The following is a 19,485-nucleotide window of genomic DNA, read 5'->3' on the forward strand; positions in this document are numbered from 1 at the left end:
ATAAGTGGAGAACCATTCCCTATGGGGAGTAACATGGAATGAAGCACCAGAATCCAAAATCCAATCCTCGAAATATGCATCATCTGAAGTGGTAAGCAACTCTGCAGATAAACTAGACATGAAGAGAACATCATTGTCACTATCATGTGTGACTGCATTGATCTCCTCGATCTTCACTTTTCCTTTGTCCTCCCTTGGACTCTCTTCCTTTTGATTTGCACCCCAATTCACATTCTTTTTCTTATCCCTTTGCTCTCTTTTTAGCTTGTAGCAATCCTTTTTCATATGGCCCTTCTTGCCACAATGGTAACACTCAGTGTTCCGTGCCTTGGATTTGCTACGAGACTTCTCTCTTTCTTGGGACTTCCCCCTGAACTGTGATCTACCCCTTTGCACATTTAAGGCTGCATCCTGCTTGTTGCCATCCATAGACTTCCGTCTAATCTCCTCGGCCAACAAGCTACCCACAACATCATCAAATTTTAGTACTCCACCAGGTACAGAGTTACTAACAGCTGTACGGAAGGTATCCCATGAGGATGGCAATGAACATAAGAGAAATATTGCCTTAGTCTCCGCATCAAAATTCATTTTCTGAGCCTGAAGTTGGCTGAAAATAATATTGAATTCATTCAAATGAGAAGCAATGGAGACCCCTTCCTTCATCTGCAGCTCAAACAACCTCTTCATGAGGTAAACTTTATTAGAGGCAGTTTCCTTCTCATAAGTGGCACACAGTTTCTTCCACAAATCTTCAGTAGTCTGCTCATTTACTACTGTGAAATAAACTGACTCTGCAAGATGAAGTCTAATAGTAGACTTTGCTAATGCATCCAACTCATTCCAATCATCCTCAGACATATTTGCAGGCTTAGCTTCAATCCCTGCCAAGGGTTTAATCTGCTTCTTTTGAATAAGCACATCCCTTATTTGTTCTTTCCACAAAGAAAAGTTTGTCCCATCAAACTTTTTAATGCTGAAAAACTCCTTTTCAGACGTGGAAGAGGATGCCATGATGCAAATAAAGCAAAATCCCAAATGCTAGTGCCTCAAGAGAATCACACCAAATACCAGGTGCACCCAAATGTGTATGCCACAATAGTGTGAAATATCACCAAAACTCAAAGCTCAAAGCATCAAAAGATGCATCTGACTCATGTGCATATACTATGCATCCATATGAGCAAATCTGGCCCAACAGAAAATGCCAATAAGTGCCAAATGACTCAAGCATAAACATTGTCCACTGGCATATGCATCAATAATGTCTCATCCAAGAGAGCATAGCACTATCAGTGCATCACCTGCAATGTGTCAAAGCTGTCCCTCAGCATAAAATAGCATCCATGTGCAAAGCGTCCATAAAAAATAGCATCCCACAAGGCAATTTGGGCCTATCAGCGCATCCAACAAGGACCGCAATGCATCCAAATGGCCTATAAATCATCCATTGCAACCCAATGCATACCACGAATGAGCGCACACTGCTCAAAACTGCTCAAACTGCAACCAGAGTGATCTGCATAAGGTATGCTCAAGAAATCATAGTCCCACGGTAATGAGCGCTACTGAAAATAGAACCTGAGATGCCTTAAAACATGGGCGCCATTGCATAATCGGACTCAGTAAGAAAATCTGCAAATATCTCTCTTCTGCCAGAACTCCAAAATCCCAACCGATGAGTGAGAAATGGGAGTCAACACTTATCCATTGCCATGTGGCATAAATCTAAGGTTTCAAAACCTTAGAATGAAAAATGCATAACAGAGAGACGAAATCGAATACACAGAGATCTATAACTCTGAAAATCCTCCACCGAATTGCGCAAGAACTGACAGGTAGGGGTTTTTGGGCGTCCGGAACGCAATGGGACATACGGTTTTGGAAACCGTGGTCTCAATCACTGTGTCCAACACACGGACTGAAAAACGTTTTTGGAAACAGAGCTGTTTGTAAACTCCACCGGAGTGCGAATGATGAGCAACATAGAAGTTTTAGGACCTCCTGAGTCCACCGGAACTGACAGATCTGCAAATGGTTGCTCCAAACTTGAGTTCCAACACCCGGGCAAAAAACGTAGGAACTGACACAGTGAGTCAGAAATCCACTGAAATGATCCCAGATTCAAGAATGAAGGTGTTTCCAAGCTCCTGAAGTAATGTGGACACCAAAAGCAAGCAATAGTTGCCTTTACAAGTCAATACGGAGTCTCTGTCATCGAACGGAATAGGAAAAAGCTCAAAAAATGACTTTTTCTTTGAAAGCTCTTAACAGGCTCTCAAAACCACTTCGCAAAGCCAAAGTGACTTTTCCAAAGGTTCCTCCAAGGTCTCTGCACACTCGGATGCAAGTAAAGTCACCCACAAAGCTTCCCACAGAGCTTCTCCTTCCTCCCACAGAGCTGCTGAGCTTCCAGCATTCACGCACACTCAGCTAGATCACTCGGGCTCTGATACCAGTTGAGAGTGCTCTCAACGGAAGCAATAACGGAAGAAGGAGAGAGAGAGACAGAGAGCCACACAAGTTTTGGTGGGTGCAGAACCACCCTAATCGTCTTTTTCATTCATTTATATATGTGTTTGAGTATTTTACATAACTGGGGTCAAGGCACAATGACCTTTAACCCCCACAGTGGTGTCACTCATAGCAATGCATTGCATGAGATGTTCGACTCATTTTTTAGATGTTTACTAGGAAGGACTTTGAAGTCTGAAAAGGCAAAGGCATCAGAACTTGCAAAAGCAGTTCAAATTGTATCAAAGAATAGAAGAAATAGTGCTTGGAAAGCATCCATAGGGAGTGAAGGAGTTGCACATTGGTTGCAAGCTAGAGTGAGAGAAGGGAGCAGATGGGTCCAACCACCAAAAAAAGCTATGGTGTAATTGTATACAAATATGAAATAAATATATTACTTATTTTAACTACAATTTGTGTACTCAGCCTTTAATATCTTGCTTATTTTGACCACAATTTTTGTACTCACATGACGTTGGGAAAAGTGGGGACATGGTAAAGGAGGGGGGAGAGAAGGGAGGGGCGTGGGGTGGGGCAAGGGGAGGGGTGGAGTGGTAGCAAGGGTGGGCAGATGGGGGGATGGGGGTATGGGGGAGGGTGATGCAGGTGTGGGCGGGGCAAGTAGGGGGAGGGCATGGGGGGGGGAGGGCAACGAGGGTGGGGGGGTTTGGAGGGGTAGGTTGCATGATGAAACCCTAAATGTTATTAAAAGGGATGTCAAAACATGATGGGCCCTTATAAAAAGTTAAAAAAAATCCTAACTCTCATTATTCAATGGCAAGAGTGAAGAACACTGCGAGACCCACTGGACGCCGCCTCCACCCTTCCTCCCCTAGCTCCACCCCCTCCATGGAATTCATGCACACGAACCTATTTGGGTCTGGTGGTGCCTCCCTCAACTCTCGTGAGCCCTCCCCCAACTCCCCTGTCCCGTGAGCCCACTCCCTAGTCTCTTGAGCCTTCTTCTCCTCCGAAGTCCCGTGAGCCCACTCCCCAGCCCCAAGAGCATGAGCCTTCCCCTCAGCCTTCTCCCTAGCCTTCCCCTCAGCCTTCCCCTTAGCCTCAGCCTTAGCCTCAACATGACCCTCAACCTTGCCCTTAGCCTTCCCCTCAGCCTCAGCCTCATCCTTCCCCTCAGCCTTCCCCTCAACCTTCCCCTCGGCCTTCCCCTCCCCATGAGATCCCTCTCCCGATCAAACAAAATGTGTTCGATAACCTCCCGGTTATAGAGAGGCTTCCTGAGGGTCAATAGACTTCCAAGAACCACTGCACTCTCCCGAAGATACAACCCATGGTAGAGATGACCCCTATGCCCATGAGGAGGGTAAAGCAGACTTCGAGGAATCCCCATCCCAAAGAAGGCCAAATCTCCATACATTAGGGAGAGGAGGACCAATGCACACAGGAGCAACGAAAGAAGTTCAAGGCAGACATGAGGCTGTGGGAAGGTGTTCGGGTACCTATAAGGCCCCCACCAGGAGTCAGGAAGCTGTACCAAGCAAAACTAGGAGCTCGGGCCCTAAGGGAGATCAGGCAAATGCAGAAGACCATCGACAACTTGATCCCACATGCTCCCTTCCAATGTGTGGTATGGGAGATCACACAGGGATAGAAGGATGATGTGCGCTTCGGCATAAGAGCGATGGGGGCACTCTAGGAGGCTGCAAAGCAAGTGACCACTGCTCTGTTCGAGGACACCAACTTGTGTGCCATCCATGCAAAGCGCATCACGGTCATGGACAAGGACATGGCTCTAGCGAAGCGGCTACGGAGTGACCCAAGTTTGAAGCCCTAGATTCTCTTGTAGCCCACTCTTAGGACTTAGACCATCCCCTGCCCTTGAAGACACTATCTTGTATCTAAGGCACAAGGGTCGATTTTTTTAAATAATATATATCGACATTCTCTACACTCGCGCATTGTTGTATATTTTCCATTTCAATGCTTGCAGTAAATGATCATTTTAAGTTAAGTTGTGAATTCCGTCAAATCCTAAAGGAATTTCATCATCACGTAGAAGGGAAAAGTGTCTGGCACATTGCCAGGACCCCAGAAAGCCCAAAACCCATGATGGTGCAAATTTGGGCATTCTGGCGACGTGCCTGACACTTTTCCCTTCTGCGCGACGGAGAAATTCCTTCAGGATTTGACAGAAATGAACTCTTGATACCCAGAATTGGTGAAAATGATACTAAATTGGCTAGAAATTTATTAAATTAACACAATTAAAATGATGTCCGAGTCTAGTCTAGTCTAGGGATGACCAGATCAGTAGTTCTAATAGAGGGGGTGCTAGACGATGAGGCTTCTTTCTCTAAATTTCCTTCTTGGAGAAGGAAGATGAATGTCATCTCCCATGAAAGGAATTTGCTACCTGTATTTCTTGTGATCGTTGCATCTAGGACGTCTTGAACTTCGACTGTCCTAAACCCTTCATATGTAAGGTTGTCACAAAAGCGGGCCAAGCGCTTTACAAACTTGGGTTCCTCTACGAACAGATACTTTATGTAATCTATGGGAACCCATCTCTTTGAAGTGTGGTCAAGTGTATAGGAAAAATTTGAGAAATTATCTTGCTTGTAAAGGATGAGATCTCAGAAGTCATCCTTGGCTCGCATATATGTGCCTAGGACATCTAAAGTCCTATCAAACACTAAAAATAGCTCTTCCTCACGATCTGTAAATGCAGTTCATGAGATGAAGTCATGGAACATAGTTCTAGCTGAATCCATGGCAAATAGCAGTTGATGCAGGGAGTAGCTCTCTGAGGATGGGAGTTTCTATGGCTCTCTAAATGTGAAAGTAAGATGGTGATGTAAAAAGGACTCTTATCCCTTAATATATATCAAAATCCTAAAAATTAAAATTAATCATAAAATCCCCAAATTTTTTGAAAAACATTTACCACCATGAACTGAAAGGAGAAAACATTAAAAGAAATAACATTTTAATTTAATTGTCCATCATCTTTTGAAGCAATAACTAGGATTTGACAGACAAAAAATTAAATGCTGCACTAGTCAAACACATTGTTAGCAATCTTCAAAGTTGCAGGAGGAATGAAATGGGCACTATGCATACACTTCTCCACACGGCGGCTGATCTTACCACCATTTAAGGTAAAGTATAAGGACTCTGACATGCCATCCTCCATGACCAATAGGTGTTCTAGCACGTCCTTTAGAGTCCATTAGCTTCAAAAGTAAAATTTGATGTTTTTTATTGAAACATTAGCTCCATTGAGGACCCAAGTTTCAATTATGTTGGGGAAGACTAGACCATGCGCAATACTTTCCCGATTCCTAGAACCCAAGCAACAAGCTTCCATATGTTGCTATGGCAAAAGTCCTTAATAGATGTAAACATGGCCCCATGGCCAAAACATTTGTTGATTTGCTAGTGAAAGAAGATGTTTGTTGTTTCATATACATCAAACCCACAAACAAAATCCAATTTATAGATGTTGCATTAAGAAGATTCATTGGAGTAAATTAAATTGCAATATTGATATATGCAATAGGATTGTTATAGAGCTTTGACATCCATCATATAAATGTGGTGTTCAAAAACAAAATTAAACTTGCAACAACTGTCAATTTTTATTTGGTATATTAGATGTATCAAATTAATGCCAAATGCATATGTTTCTATGTTAATAAATTGCAGTATTGACATATGCATATGCAATAGGATTATGGTAGGGCTTTGACATCCATCATATAAATGTGGTGTTCAAAAACACCATTCCATCACAATAGAGCTAGTGAAACTCTCCATCACAATAGAGCTCATGAAACTCAGAGACATGGTCTTGATAAAAACCTTTTTTTAAATTGCTTTCTTGTGCTAAATATAATCAAAACCATTGACACATAGCCAATTTTGCAACTAAATTTTGCACCACATCGTTTAACACAATCATTAACAATTCCATACTAGTATTCATACTCACAAAGTAGCTCATCTCTGAAGGAGATATCCTTTATGGTTTGCATAGTAATGTAGCCATGGGCACTCAAATCTCCTTGTGATGACTTTTGAGTCCAAGGTGGTAGCTTAGGAATGTATACAAATATAACATTTGTTCTTTCTTTATAATACATTGAGCTATTTATATATCTAGCAATGTTTCCATACAATACATCTCCCACAATATACATTTCACATCTGTTAATGGCTCAATGAATGGATCTTCAAACATTCCATAAGTCTTCATCCTTGGGAAAAACTTGAGGAGAGATAGCCATCAATTGATTCAACACTTATCCAGCCTCTTGAGTGCATGTTAATATCTACATCAGGCTTCATACGAGATGCTTCATTATCGCTGGGATCCAAGAGAAATTTCTTATTTTGATTTATAATGATTAACAATCCAATATCTCCCTCTTTTCCAACCACATCTTCTGTGATTTGATGGACCGATCCAACACAAGTGTATGCACTTTTATTAGGTAACAAAACAAATAAGTGAACTCGTGTCAACTGTGCTCCCTCAATACTATATATGTCAAAGTACCAAGGTATGCTGTTTTCTCCAAATTCACTTATAACTTTCTCAACCTTCTTCACATTTGTGTCTTTCTTGTAAAAACTCCAAGCAATATACAAACTATCATCTTTATAATATTTAATGTTAGACAAAACACATTATGGATAAACATATCTGAAATAGAATCGAGAATTAACAATAGACATAGTGGTAGATTTGAGATAGCACCATGATCTAGGGAGATTTGGCCGTGCGGCCAAATCTTATGGGCTTCTTTTAAAGCACCGGAAGGGGAGGTTTGGATGTGCCAAATCTTATGGGCTTCTTTCAAAGCACCAAAGTTCTAGGATATTTGGCCTTGTGGCTAGATCTTATGGCCTTCTTTCAAAGCACTAGGGAGTGGAGAGATTTGGCCGTGCAGCCAAATCTTCCTAGCTTCTTTCAAATCGGTCAAATCTTTCTAGCTTCTTTTAAATCACCTGGGTTTAAGGAGATTCGGCCGTGGAGCCAAATCTCCCTAGCTTCTTTTAAATCACCTGGGTCTATGGAGATTTGGCCGTGCAGCCAAATTTTTTCAAAGCACCAGGGTTTGGGGAGATTTGGCCTTGCAGCTAGATTTTGTGGGCTTCTTTCAAAGCACTAGGGTCTGGAGAGATTTGGCCGTGCAGCCAAATCTTGCTAGCTTCTTTCAAATCAGTCAAATCTTTGTAGCTTCTTTTAAATCACCTAGGTCTATGGAGATTTCACCGTGTGGCCAAATCTTTTCAAAGCACCAGGGTTTGGGGAGATTTGGCCTTGTGGGCTTCTTTCAAAGCACTAGGGTCTGGAGAGATTTGGCCGTGCAGCCAAATCTTGCTAGCTTCTTTCAAATCGGTCAAATCTTTGTAGCTTCTTTTAATTCACCTAGGTCTATGGAGATTTGGCCGTGTGGCCAAATCTTTTCAAAGCACCAGGGTTTGGGGAGATTTGGCCTTGTGGCCAGATTTTGTGGGCTTTTTTCAAAGCACTAGGGTCTGGAGAGATTTGGACATGTAGCCAAATCTTGCTAGCTTCTTTCAAATCTTTCTAGCTTTTTTTAAATCACCTCATTCTAAAGAGATTTGGCCGTGCGGCCAAATATTACTAGCTTCTTTCTAATCACGAGGGTCTATGAAGATTTGGCCGTGCGGCCAAATCTTTTCAAAGCACCAGGGTTTGGGGAGATTTGGCCTTATGGCCACATCTTATGGGCTTCTTTCAAAGCACTAGGGTCTAGAGAGATTTGGCCGTGCAGCCAAATCTTGCTAGCTTCTTTCAAATCGGTCAAATCTTTGTAGCTTCTTTTAAATCACCTGGGTCTAAGGAGATTTGGCCGTGCGGCCAAATCTTGCTAGCTTCTTTCTAATCACGAGGGCCTATGAAGATTTGGTTGTGCGGCCAAATCTTTTCAAAGGACCAGCTTTTGGGGAGATTTGGCACTGTGGTCACATCTTGTGGGCTTCTTTCAAAGCACTAGGGTCTGGACAGATTTGGCCGTGCAGCCAAATCTTGCTAGCTTCTTTCAAATTGGTCAAATCTTTGTAGCTTCTTTTAAATCACTTAGGTCTAAGGAGATCTGGCCATGCGGCCAAATCTTGCTAGCTTCTTTCGAATCACGAGGGTCTATGAAAATTTGGCCGTGCGGCCAAATCTTTTCAAAGCACCAGGGTTTGGGGAGATTTGGCCTGGTGGCCAGATCTTGTGGGCTTCTTTCAAAGCACTAGGGTCTAGAGAGATTTGGCCGTGTAGCCAAATCTTGCTAATTTCTTTCAAATCGGTCAAATCTTTCTAGCTTCTTTTAAATCACCTGGGTCTATGGAGATTTGGCCGTGCGGCCAAATCTTTTCAAAGCACCAGGGTTTGGGGAGATTTGGCCTTGTGGCCAAATTTTGTGGGCTTCTTTCAAAGCACTAGGGTCTGGAGAGATTTGGATGTGCAGCCAAATCTTGCTAGCCTCTTTCAAATCAGTCAAATCTTTCTAGCTTCTTTTAAATCACCTTGGTCTAAAGAGATTTGGCCGTGTGGCCAAATCTTGCTAGCTTCTTTCTAATCACGAGGGTCTATGAAGATTTGGCCATGCGACCAAATCTTTTCAAAGCACCAGGGTTTGGGGAGATTTAGCCTTGTGGCCAGATCTTGTGGGCTTCTTTCAAAGCACTAGGGTCTGGAGAGATTTGGCCATGCAGCCAAATCTTGCTAGCTTCTTTCCAATCGGTCAAATCTTTGTAGCTTCTTTTAAATCACCTGGGTCTAAGGAGATTTGGCCGTGCGGCCAAATCTTGCTAGCTTCTTTCTAATGACGAGGGTCTATGAAGAGTTAGGAGAGCGAGGAGAGGGATGGTGCAACAAAGGAGGTTCTGAGAGCAAGGAGAGGGAGGTTGCGATGAGGGCATAGGAGGTTCGGAGAGGGAGGGGAGGGATGCTGCTTGCAAACGGGGGGCCAAGCAATAGAAGACAATGAAGGAGGCTCTAAGGGGGAGGTGTGCAACGTTAGCAAAGGAGGCTCTGGGGGGGGCACCCCCAAAAAAGCATGTAGAGAAAAAAAAAAAAAAAGGACCTCTTTCTAATCCAACTATTTAATATGGAACCTATGGAGTGTTGAATTGGTAATGGAAGTTTAAAATCTACATAGTTAAGTGCACATTGTTAGGACAAATTTGGGATGGGGAGCCTCTCGGGACCTCTTATTTTGACATAGTTTTGAACTTTTTTGCTTGCAATTAGCTAACCAAGAGTGGAGGAGTGTTTTCCAAGAACTACCCCATCTAAGACATTGTCCTAAGGCTCTCAAACCACCCTAGTTACACATTTGAGATCTAGGAAGGGAGAGAACAAGGTGAGCCTAGCACTTGATCTCCCATGAAGATGAATTCAATTCCTTCTCATAGTTTTAGTTTTTATGCTTGGTTTCAAAGGTCTGTTTAGCTTTGCCTTTTAAAGTTTTGGTTTTTTAATGGTTTTAGATTTTCAGGTTTGCTTTTAAAGTAATAGTATGATTTTAAAGTGTAATAGCATGAATCATGAAACACATGTATGATTTTTTTGAAACTAGGATCTCTAGATTTGAATTTCCAAATTTGAAACTTGAAATTTGAATTTTGAAATTTCAAACTTGAATTTTGAACTTTAAAATTTAAACCTTAAAATCTAGACTTTCAATTTTTAAATTTAACGTTTGAACGTTTGAAGATTTCGCCATGTGTGGCCAAATCTTCCTACTCATTTGAAAGAAGCTAGCAACATTTGGCAGCACGACAAAATTTTCCCAAACCCTGGTGCTTTGAAAGATTTGGCCACATGGCCAAATCTTCCAAAACCTGGTGATTTGAATGAAGCACGCAAGATTTGGTTGCATGGCTAAAACTCCCCATACCCTAGTGCTTTGAAAGAAGCCTATAATATTTGGCCACACGACCAAATCTCCCCAATTTTGAAAGAACGCCACAACCAAATCTTTTCAGTGCTTTGAAAGAAGTCACCAAGGTCTTGAAGGATTTGGCCATGCATCCAAACCTTGCTGGCTTCTTTGAAAGCACCAAGGTCTGAGTAGATTTGGCCTTGTGGCCAAATCTTATTACTTCTTTCAAAGCACTAGTGTCTTAGGAGATTTGGCCATGTGGCTAAATCTTTTTGGCTCCTTTCAAAGCACCAGGGTCTGGGGAGATTTGACCATGTGGCCAAATCTTGTGGGCTTCTTTGAAAGCACTAGGGTATGTGGAGATTTGGCTTCTTTCAAACCACTAAGGTCTAAGTAGATTTGGTTGTGTGGATAAATCTTGATGGCTTGTTGAAAGCACCAGTGTCTCGGGAGATTTGGTTGTGTGAAAAAATCTTGCTATCTTCCTTTCAAAGCACCATGGTTTGTGAAGATTTGGCCATGTAGCCAGATTTTGCTGGCTAAAATTCAAAGCACCAAGGTTTAGGAAGATTTGGTCATGCAATGAAATCTTGTAAAGCATTTTCATCCTAAGTCACACCATTAGATATCAATATTGAACTATAACAAATGCTATGTATGCAGGTGCCACATTGAAAGTGGGGGTTAAAGTCAACTTGCTTGTCAGTGGAAATATTGTTGCGATTGGGACAATATTCTCTACATCGCATGATGACACGTGCCAAGGTGTGCCCTTGGGAGAAAACAATGTGTCAGTGGTGATCGATATTTGTATGGATGAAAGTGCACTTCTTAGTCTATGAGGCTTTGGGTAGTGTTGTTCGTTGGAAAGCACGATCAATGAGTTGTGTGGACAATGTCAATGGAGCTATTGTACCAATGAATGATATAACATCAGATACTATTGATGTTGAACCTCTATGTGAATATGATGAGTTTTCCATTCGAGAATCATTGAAGGACAAGAAAGTTTTAATATGGGATGAGCAAAAAACCAAGAGCATTGCTGAGGGTGTTGTTTTGTATGTCTACCCATTTGAACCTATAAATTTTGAGATGCTTGGTGAAGGTAGATAGTATTATAGTGATGTATCAGGCATCGATACCATCCACTTAATAAAATGGCCTATTGCACAAATAACCTTTTTAGATGGAACTTCATTAAGAATCGATGACGCCATGAATTTTCCAAGTGGTCCTGGGCAAAAGCACATGGAAGATGAGGACCCAAATGGAAAATCCACAAAAAAGAGGTATTATTGCATGATAAAGAGGAAAGCTAAAAAACATGGCATGGCATTAGCATCATCTAGACTCACAAGGGATGCAGTCACAAAAGTATCTATGATTGATTGTTGTAAATTATTGTTGTCAATTTGCCAATCGTCCAATGATATCCAAATTACGCATAGAGTATTGGGGCCAAAGTTTGTAGGCTTGCACCAATTATGTATATGACACTCTTGGGGTTGCTTGTCGAAAAGATGACAATGGGCAGTTCAAATATGTCTTTTCATTGAATGGTATTCAAGTTTGTTGTAGAGCATGGTATGAAATGCATGGTATTCCAAAAACAACATTTTATCGATACAGGGAGCAATTTGAAATTGGTATACGAAGGTGCATGCATGGTAATAAAGGAATCGTGCGGAGAGGTTGGGCCCCACACAGAAATGGGTAGAGCCATAATCCAAGATTTTATGGATAACAATTTTGAGCGTATGCCACACAAAAGTAGAACACTTCAGTATGGATCAAGGGAAACACAATTGGTGTTACCGGATGTATACAAGCAGGTTGATATTCTCTATGAGGTTAACATGCAGTTAAAGCATAGTTTGGGTTGTAAGGAGATGTTAACTTCCACATTCAACAAAAAAGTTATAGAAATGTGTACTACACTTGGCACAGATTTTTTGAAATGTATCCTCAGACATACTTGTGCATTATCTATGATAAGATGGACCAAAAGAAGACAGCCATCCGTAGATTACGCAATCGTTCAAAGGACACAAACAAATCCTTTCAACTCCTAGTGGCTTTGACTGGCATGATAACACATGGACATGGTCAAGGACGTTGTGTTCACTTTTCTTTATCCTTGTGGCCATCGGATCCTAACTTCACAATTGGTTCATTGGCTTTGTGTTTGAGAAATCTTGAAAGATTTGATAACCATGCACTTGGAGATTTGGTACATGATGGGATGACAAGGTCTCACAACGCTCTGCTAAATGCACTAACCTCAAGAGAAGCATTGGATTCTCACTATGTTTCTAATGACAAGCAACAACTTCATCTTAAGGCAGTGGGTCGAAAATTCAAAGACCTTGGACTTGGAAGTTTCCATCAAGAAAATCCTTCTAAGAAGCTACCCGAACACCTATTGTTGCAGTTGGATAATTGTGGTTCTGAAAACAAGAATAGGTACTTGTTTGCATACCTATCATTACTTGTTGCTCAAGGGATTTTCAAGTCAATTCAATTGGGATTCTTGATGGTTGGGCATACACATGAGGATACTGATGCAATGTTCACTAGGTTTTCAGAGAGGTTAAGAACTAGCCAAACATTGACATTTGCACATCTCATGGATACTTTTAGACAATGTGAGGAGTCTTCTCCAATGCCATTTTTAGTAACGGAAGTCCCTGATTTTAAGAGCTATATTGATGGATGCCTATGCGATGGGCAAGATGCTTTAGTGGGACACTCAAAGCCTCTCCAAATTCGGTTCTTTATACGAAATAAAGTTCCTATCATGCAATATAAAGTGCATCCACGATCATTAGAGGTGTGCATTTTTCCTGTATAGAAATGTAGCACACTCATCCAATTTTCTAGATGACAACTTCTTTTCCTAGATAGGGGTATGCATTTTATCTAGGGAGATATACATACCAAAATGCCTAGTTATATCTAGGAAATTTCCTCCTTTTTCCTAGTTTGTGAGGTTTTCCCTATATAGTGAACGGTTGGAAGCTCCTTGTGATAGTACAATGAATTGTTTCATCGAATTATTAGATCAGCTACACCCTTAATGAAATAGTATGCCCATACTTGCTCAAGTCGAAGTAGTGATATCAACAACAACCACTACAAGGCATAGGCCATTTTCCGACGGAAATACCGACGCTTTTTACATTAAAATTTTTTTTTTTCACGGGCGCAAAGGTCGCTATAAAAGTCGTTAAAATCGTCGAAAAAGGAGCGTCGCTATAAACCGTCGCTATATAGCGACGCTGTTAATCGTCGCTATATAGCGACGATGTAAACGTCGCTATATAGCGACGATAAAAACGTCGCTATATAGCGACTCTGTTAATCGTCGCTATATAGCGACACTGGTAAACGTCGCTATATAGCGACGATTAACAGAAGGTAAAAAAAATGGTTAGTGGGGCTAAACAGGGCTTCCTTTTGGCCCTGTTTAGCCCCACTAACCCTTTTTTTTTTTTTGTAATTACAAAAGAAAGTTTTTTATAACAAAATTTCCCTTGCTTGCAGGGTGATACAAAATTGTTCTTGTGAACGATGAGGAAGAAATGCATATACATATACAACTGTGTTTGAAAGAAAATTACCCTGTGAAAGGGCGATACAAAATGGCTCTAACGAGCGGATATGAAAAATGCTACTACCACTACTAATCCGAATCCGAATCCGAATCGTCTTGTTGGGCTGTTCCCTGGTCCACGGCACCTGCATCTTCTCCCTCGTCCCCGACACCTGCGTCTTCTCCTTCGTCATCGGCACCTGCGTCCGATCCTTGCCCCTGTTGATCGCTCGTCTCTGATGATGGGACGCTTGAGCTTTGACCCTGAGAGTGAACCATATAAATCGAAAATTAGATTGGAACTTAAATTAAAAAGTGAGATTACAAGCAGGAGTAAACTTATACCGTGCGAGCAGCCACCTCAGCCCAATCGACTGTCGCTCCCATTGCCTCTTGCTCAATGAACCACGGCTTGGTTCCTATCCGAAATGCGCGCCGTGTCTCTGCATCCGTAGGAAGACGACCCATCGCAGCTTGCTGTGGATCCAATTTACGAGAGTTAGAGTTAGCTAAAGTGCATGTAATATGTAAGTAAAACAAATAGAACAATACATTAAATGGAAAGAAGTAAACTTACCACGGTTGCCTCGAACGCATACCGTCCGCCTGCACCAAAGTGCGAAGTACCTACGACATCCAGCCGTCTCTTCGCAGCCCTCCTCTGACCCTCGAACATTTCAGGATGGTCCCTATGTTGCTTCTTGAAGTACTTCCAATCAGCTTTGTCTGCCCAGCTGGGTTTAGACAACCCCTTTGTAATGGAAGTACGCATGGTTGATCTGCGATGCTTTAGGACCAAACCCATGCGCTCGAGCATATAACTGTTATTAAACTCCACATTTGGCGGATTAGGAAATCTTTGTTGTAACTCATCGATCACCGCCTGCTTCTTTTAGCCATCTTGATACCACCAATCGATATTTATGCCACTCTTGAAGTGATGACTCATCAACCGCCTCATGGCGGCCATCACTGCTTTGCCCTTTTTGTCTTCTATTATCTCTCCGGCAGATGTGATTTGATAGGAGAGATCCCCTGATGAGTAAGGGGGACTGACGGTAGCAGAGTCTGAAGGAGTGGAAGCTGCGCGACCGCTTCCGGATCGAGGAGTAGCTGTGGGAGTAGGAGAGGGAAAGGGACCTGACTGATACTGTGTCTCCGGACCAAGTGGAGACCTAAAGGAGCGTGAGTGTCCTGACTCGTCTACATCTCCTGAGTCAGCACAACATGAGCCGCCCATCCTACTCTTCCTTCCCTTGCGGGAGGCATGCACAGGTGATGATCCCGCGGTCGAAGGGGCGCGAGGGGATGGCTGGGTTGTACATCCACCCGTCGGTGTAGGGGAAGGAATTGCAGAGGTCCTCTGAGAGAGCAGAGAGAAGAATCTCGCTGCCTCCTCATCGCTCATCTGCGCTACAAACTCGTCGGGAGTCCCAACAAAGCCATGCGTGGCTAGCAAAGGAGTCCCCTGAGGGGTAGTCGCAGTGCTACGTGGAAGAGGGGTCGGACCAGGGGTAGTCACAGTGCTAGGACCGAGAGGAGTCGGACCAGGGGTAGTCCTCGGGGTAGTCGCCTGAGAGGAATCAAAGTCCTCTGGAGCATATAGATCGTGAGCTCTCCTCCTGCGAGGCTGTCCGTACTCGTCCGATGAGCGACGTGATCCCATGTCTAACATAGACACAAACACGAAAACAGAAAACAAATAAACAAACATGAGCATTCTCATAGGCATAGGCATAGGCAAGAAGAAAGAAGAGGGAAAGGAAAGAAGAGGGAAAGGAAAGAGGGAAAGAAGAGGGAAAGATAAGAGGGAAAGAAGATGTAAAGGAAAGAAAAGAATGAGAATGAGGAAATAGAGAATGAGAGAAAGGGAAAGAGATGAGGGAAAATAGAGAATGAGAGAAGGGGGAAATGAGAGAAGGGGGAAATAGAGTGGGAAATAGAGAATGAGCTTATGCAGAAATAGAGAATGAGCTTATGCTTCTCTCATTCTCTATTTCCGCATAAGCTCACGCATAAGCATGAGCTTATGCGGAAACTTAAGCATGAGCTCATGCACATGCATGAGCATAAGCATGAGAAGGATGAGTTTCCGCATGCTTATGCTCATGCGGAAAAAGAGAAGGAGCTTATGCAGAAAAAGAGAAGGAGAGAAGCATCTCTCATTCTCTATTTCCGCATAAGCTCCTTCTCTTTTTCCGCATGAGCTTATGCTTATGCTCATGGGTGAGCATGAGCTTATGCTCATGTTTCCGCATATGCGAAAATAGAGGAGGAGAGAAGCATAAGCTTCTCTCATTCTCTATTTCCGCATATGCTCACGCAAAAGAGAAAGAGAAAGAGCTTATGCGGAAAAAGAGAAAGAGCTTATGCGGAAATAGAGAATGAGATCCGCATATGCTTCTCTCATTCTCTATTTCTGCATAAGCTCTTGCGGAAACTTCCGCATAAGCTCATGCTCATGAATAAGCATAAGCTCATGCTTATGCTCATGCGGAAATAGAGAAGGAGCTTATGCGGGAAAAGAGAAGGAGCTTATGCGGAATAAGAGAAGGAGCTCATGCGGAAACTTGCGGAAACTTGCATGAGCATAAGCATTAGCTTATGCTTATGCTTATGCTTATGCTTGCGGAAACTTGCGGAAACTTGCGCATAAGCTCTTGCGGAAACTTGCGCATAAGCTCTTGCGAAAACTTGCGCATAAGCTCATGACAAGCTCCTTCTCTCATTCCGCATAAGCTCCTTCTCTATTTCCGCATGAGCATAAGCATAAGCTCATGCTTATGCTCATGCGGAAATAGAGAAGGAGCTTATGCGGAATGAGAGAAGGAGCTTATGCGGAAAAAGAGAATGAGAGAAGCATATGCTTCTCTCATTCTCTATTTCCGCATAAGCTCTTGCGGAAACTTACGCATAAGCTCATGCTCATGAATGAGCATAAGCATGAGCTTATGCTTATGCTCATGCATAAGCATAAGCATAAGCTCATGCTTATGCTCATGCGGAAAAAGAGAAGGAGCTTATGCGGAAAAAGAGAAGGAGCACTTGCGGAAACTTGCGGATAAGCTCTTGCGGAAACTTGCGCATAAGCTCATGCTCATGCATGAGCATAAGCATGAGCTTATGCTTATGTTTATGCTTATGCTTGCGGAAACTTGCGGAAACTTGCAGAAACTCATGCTTATGCTCATGCGGAAATAGAGAAGGAGCTTATGCGGAAAAAGAGAAGGAGCTTATGTGGAATAAGAGAAGGAGCTCATGCGGAAACTTGCGGAAACTTGCGCATAAGCTCTTGCGGAAACTTGCGCATAAGCTCATGACAAGCTCCTTCTCTCATTCCGCATAAGCTCCTAGGAGCTTATGCGGAATGAGAGAAGGAGCTTATGCGGAAAAAGAGAATGAGAGAAGCTTCTCTCATTCTCTATTTCCGCATAAGCTCTTGCGGAAACTTACGCATAAGCTCATGCTCATGAATGAGCATAAGCATGAGCTTATGCTTATGCTTATGCATAAGCATAAGCATAAGCTCATGCTTATGCTCATGCGGAAATAGAGGAGGAGCTTATGCGGAATGAGAGAAGGAGCTTATGCGGAAACTTACGCATAAGCTCATGCTCATGAATGAGCATAAGCATGAGCTTATGCTTATGCTTATGCTTAAGCATAAGCATAAGCATAAGCTCATGCTTATGCTCATGCGAAAATAGAGAAGGAGCTTATGCGGAATGAGAGAAGGAGCTTATGCGGAAACATACGCATAAGCTCATGCTCATGAATGAGCATAAGCATGAGCTTATGCTTATGCTTATGCTTATGCTTATGCATAAGCATAAGCATAAGCTCATGCTTATGGTCATGCGGAAAAAGAGAATGAGAGAAGCTTATGCGAATGAGAGAAGGGGGAAATAGAGAAGGGGGAATGAGAGAAGCATAAGCATAAGAGAATAAGAGGGATGCGGAAATAGAGAATAAGGGGGAAAGGAAAGAGAGAAGGGAAAAGAGAGAGGGGGAAAGAGAGAATAAGAGAAGAGGGAAAAAAGAGAAGGGGGAAAATGAGAAAAAGAGAAGGGGGAAGAGAGGGTTCCTACGCCCATCACTGCAGCTAGCGCTTAAGGCGCTAGCTGCAGGCCAATGCAAATAACAAAAAGCTTAAATGGAAAGAAGAGGAAGCACTTACCTGTAAAAGTATGTCCCACTCGGTGTAGTGGACTGGGCCCACAAAAGAGAGACTATGTCCCGCTCGGTGTAGTGGACTGGCCCTACAAAAGAGAGAAAACAACCCATTTTTTCAAATAAGATGTTAGTGGAAAGAGGAGATCACAAAAGCAACTTCTTGAAAGGAGACAAGGAAAGAGAAGATTGAGGAGACAAGGAAAGGAGGAGATTGAGGAGAAGAGAAGGAAGAGAAGGAAGAGAAATACAGAAAGAAGAGGTGAGTTTCTTTCTTTCTTTCTTGAAATTTCGTTTTTTGTTTGAATCCTTTCTAATCAAGCATGAAAACTAGTTTAAAACTTTAGCAATACAAGTAGAAACACTCACAAAACCAAAGCTAACAAACAAACAACCTACATTGTTGAAAGAAACTCACCTTTTGAAGAACTTTCTTTTTGAAACCAAAGAGGGAAAAAGGAGAGAGAGGGTGCACAAGAGGTAGGAGGAGGGTGAGGAGTGGGAAATAGGGTAGGAGGTTGCTTGGAATAGATGGGAGGTCAGTGAAAATAGGTGGGAGGAGATTTTGGAGAGCTTACTTGAGAGATTAGGAAAGCTTTGAGCAAAACGCCGCGGGTTTCGGTGTTTCGGGTTTTAACCCACAGCGTCGCTATATAGCGACGCTTATTCGTCGCTATATAGCGACGTTTTTAATTGAAAACGTCGCTATATAGCGACGCTTTCAATTAAAATCGTCGCTATATAGCGACGGAACAGAGCGTCGCTATATAGCGACGCTTACTGTTTATTTTTTAATGAGGCCTCTTGTGACTCAAACATGCTATGCCTATAATTGTCAATATCTCCTCTTATTACATAGCCTTACTATATAGGATTTTTTGTTTCAATCCTTACTATATAGCGATGTCATTCTTTTTATATAGCCTCAAGAGAAGCTTAAATTAAACATGCTATGCTCATAATTGTGTACATCTCCTCTTCATGCTTATGTTTTGGTTTTATAAGTGTAGATGGAAGGGACGAGTGGAAGCTCATCCGATGATGCACCAATGCCCGGGAGCACGAAGTGGCTTACGGAGAGGTTATATTGTCATTGCACTCATTGCAAGCGAGAAGTACGACATCAACGTCGTATTATCATGTGCCACTTGCGGATGTATGGGGAGGAGCCGGAACCAGTACCCCCCGTTGGTGTTGCACATGTTGATGGATCATCGGTAAGTCAAAGCTATTTAAGTTCGCAATCTTATTGTATACCCAGAATTAGAAGATCTTCTATTTACACGAATGAGCTTATGACAGGATGACGAGGGTGACGAGGGTACACATATACCTTCT

This window comes from Dipteris shenzhenensis, chromosome 23 (genome assembly GCF_047967505.1).
Source record: "Dipteris shenzhenensis isolate YYH24624 ecotype China chromosome 23, Dip_SZ_1.0, whole genome shotgun sequence".
NCBI classification, from domain to species: domain Eukaryota; kingdom Viridiplantae; phylum Streptophyta; class Polypodiopsida; order Gleicheniales; family Dipteridaceae; genus Dipteris; species Dipteris shenzhenensis.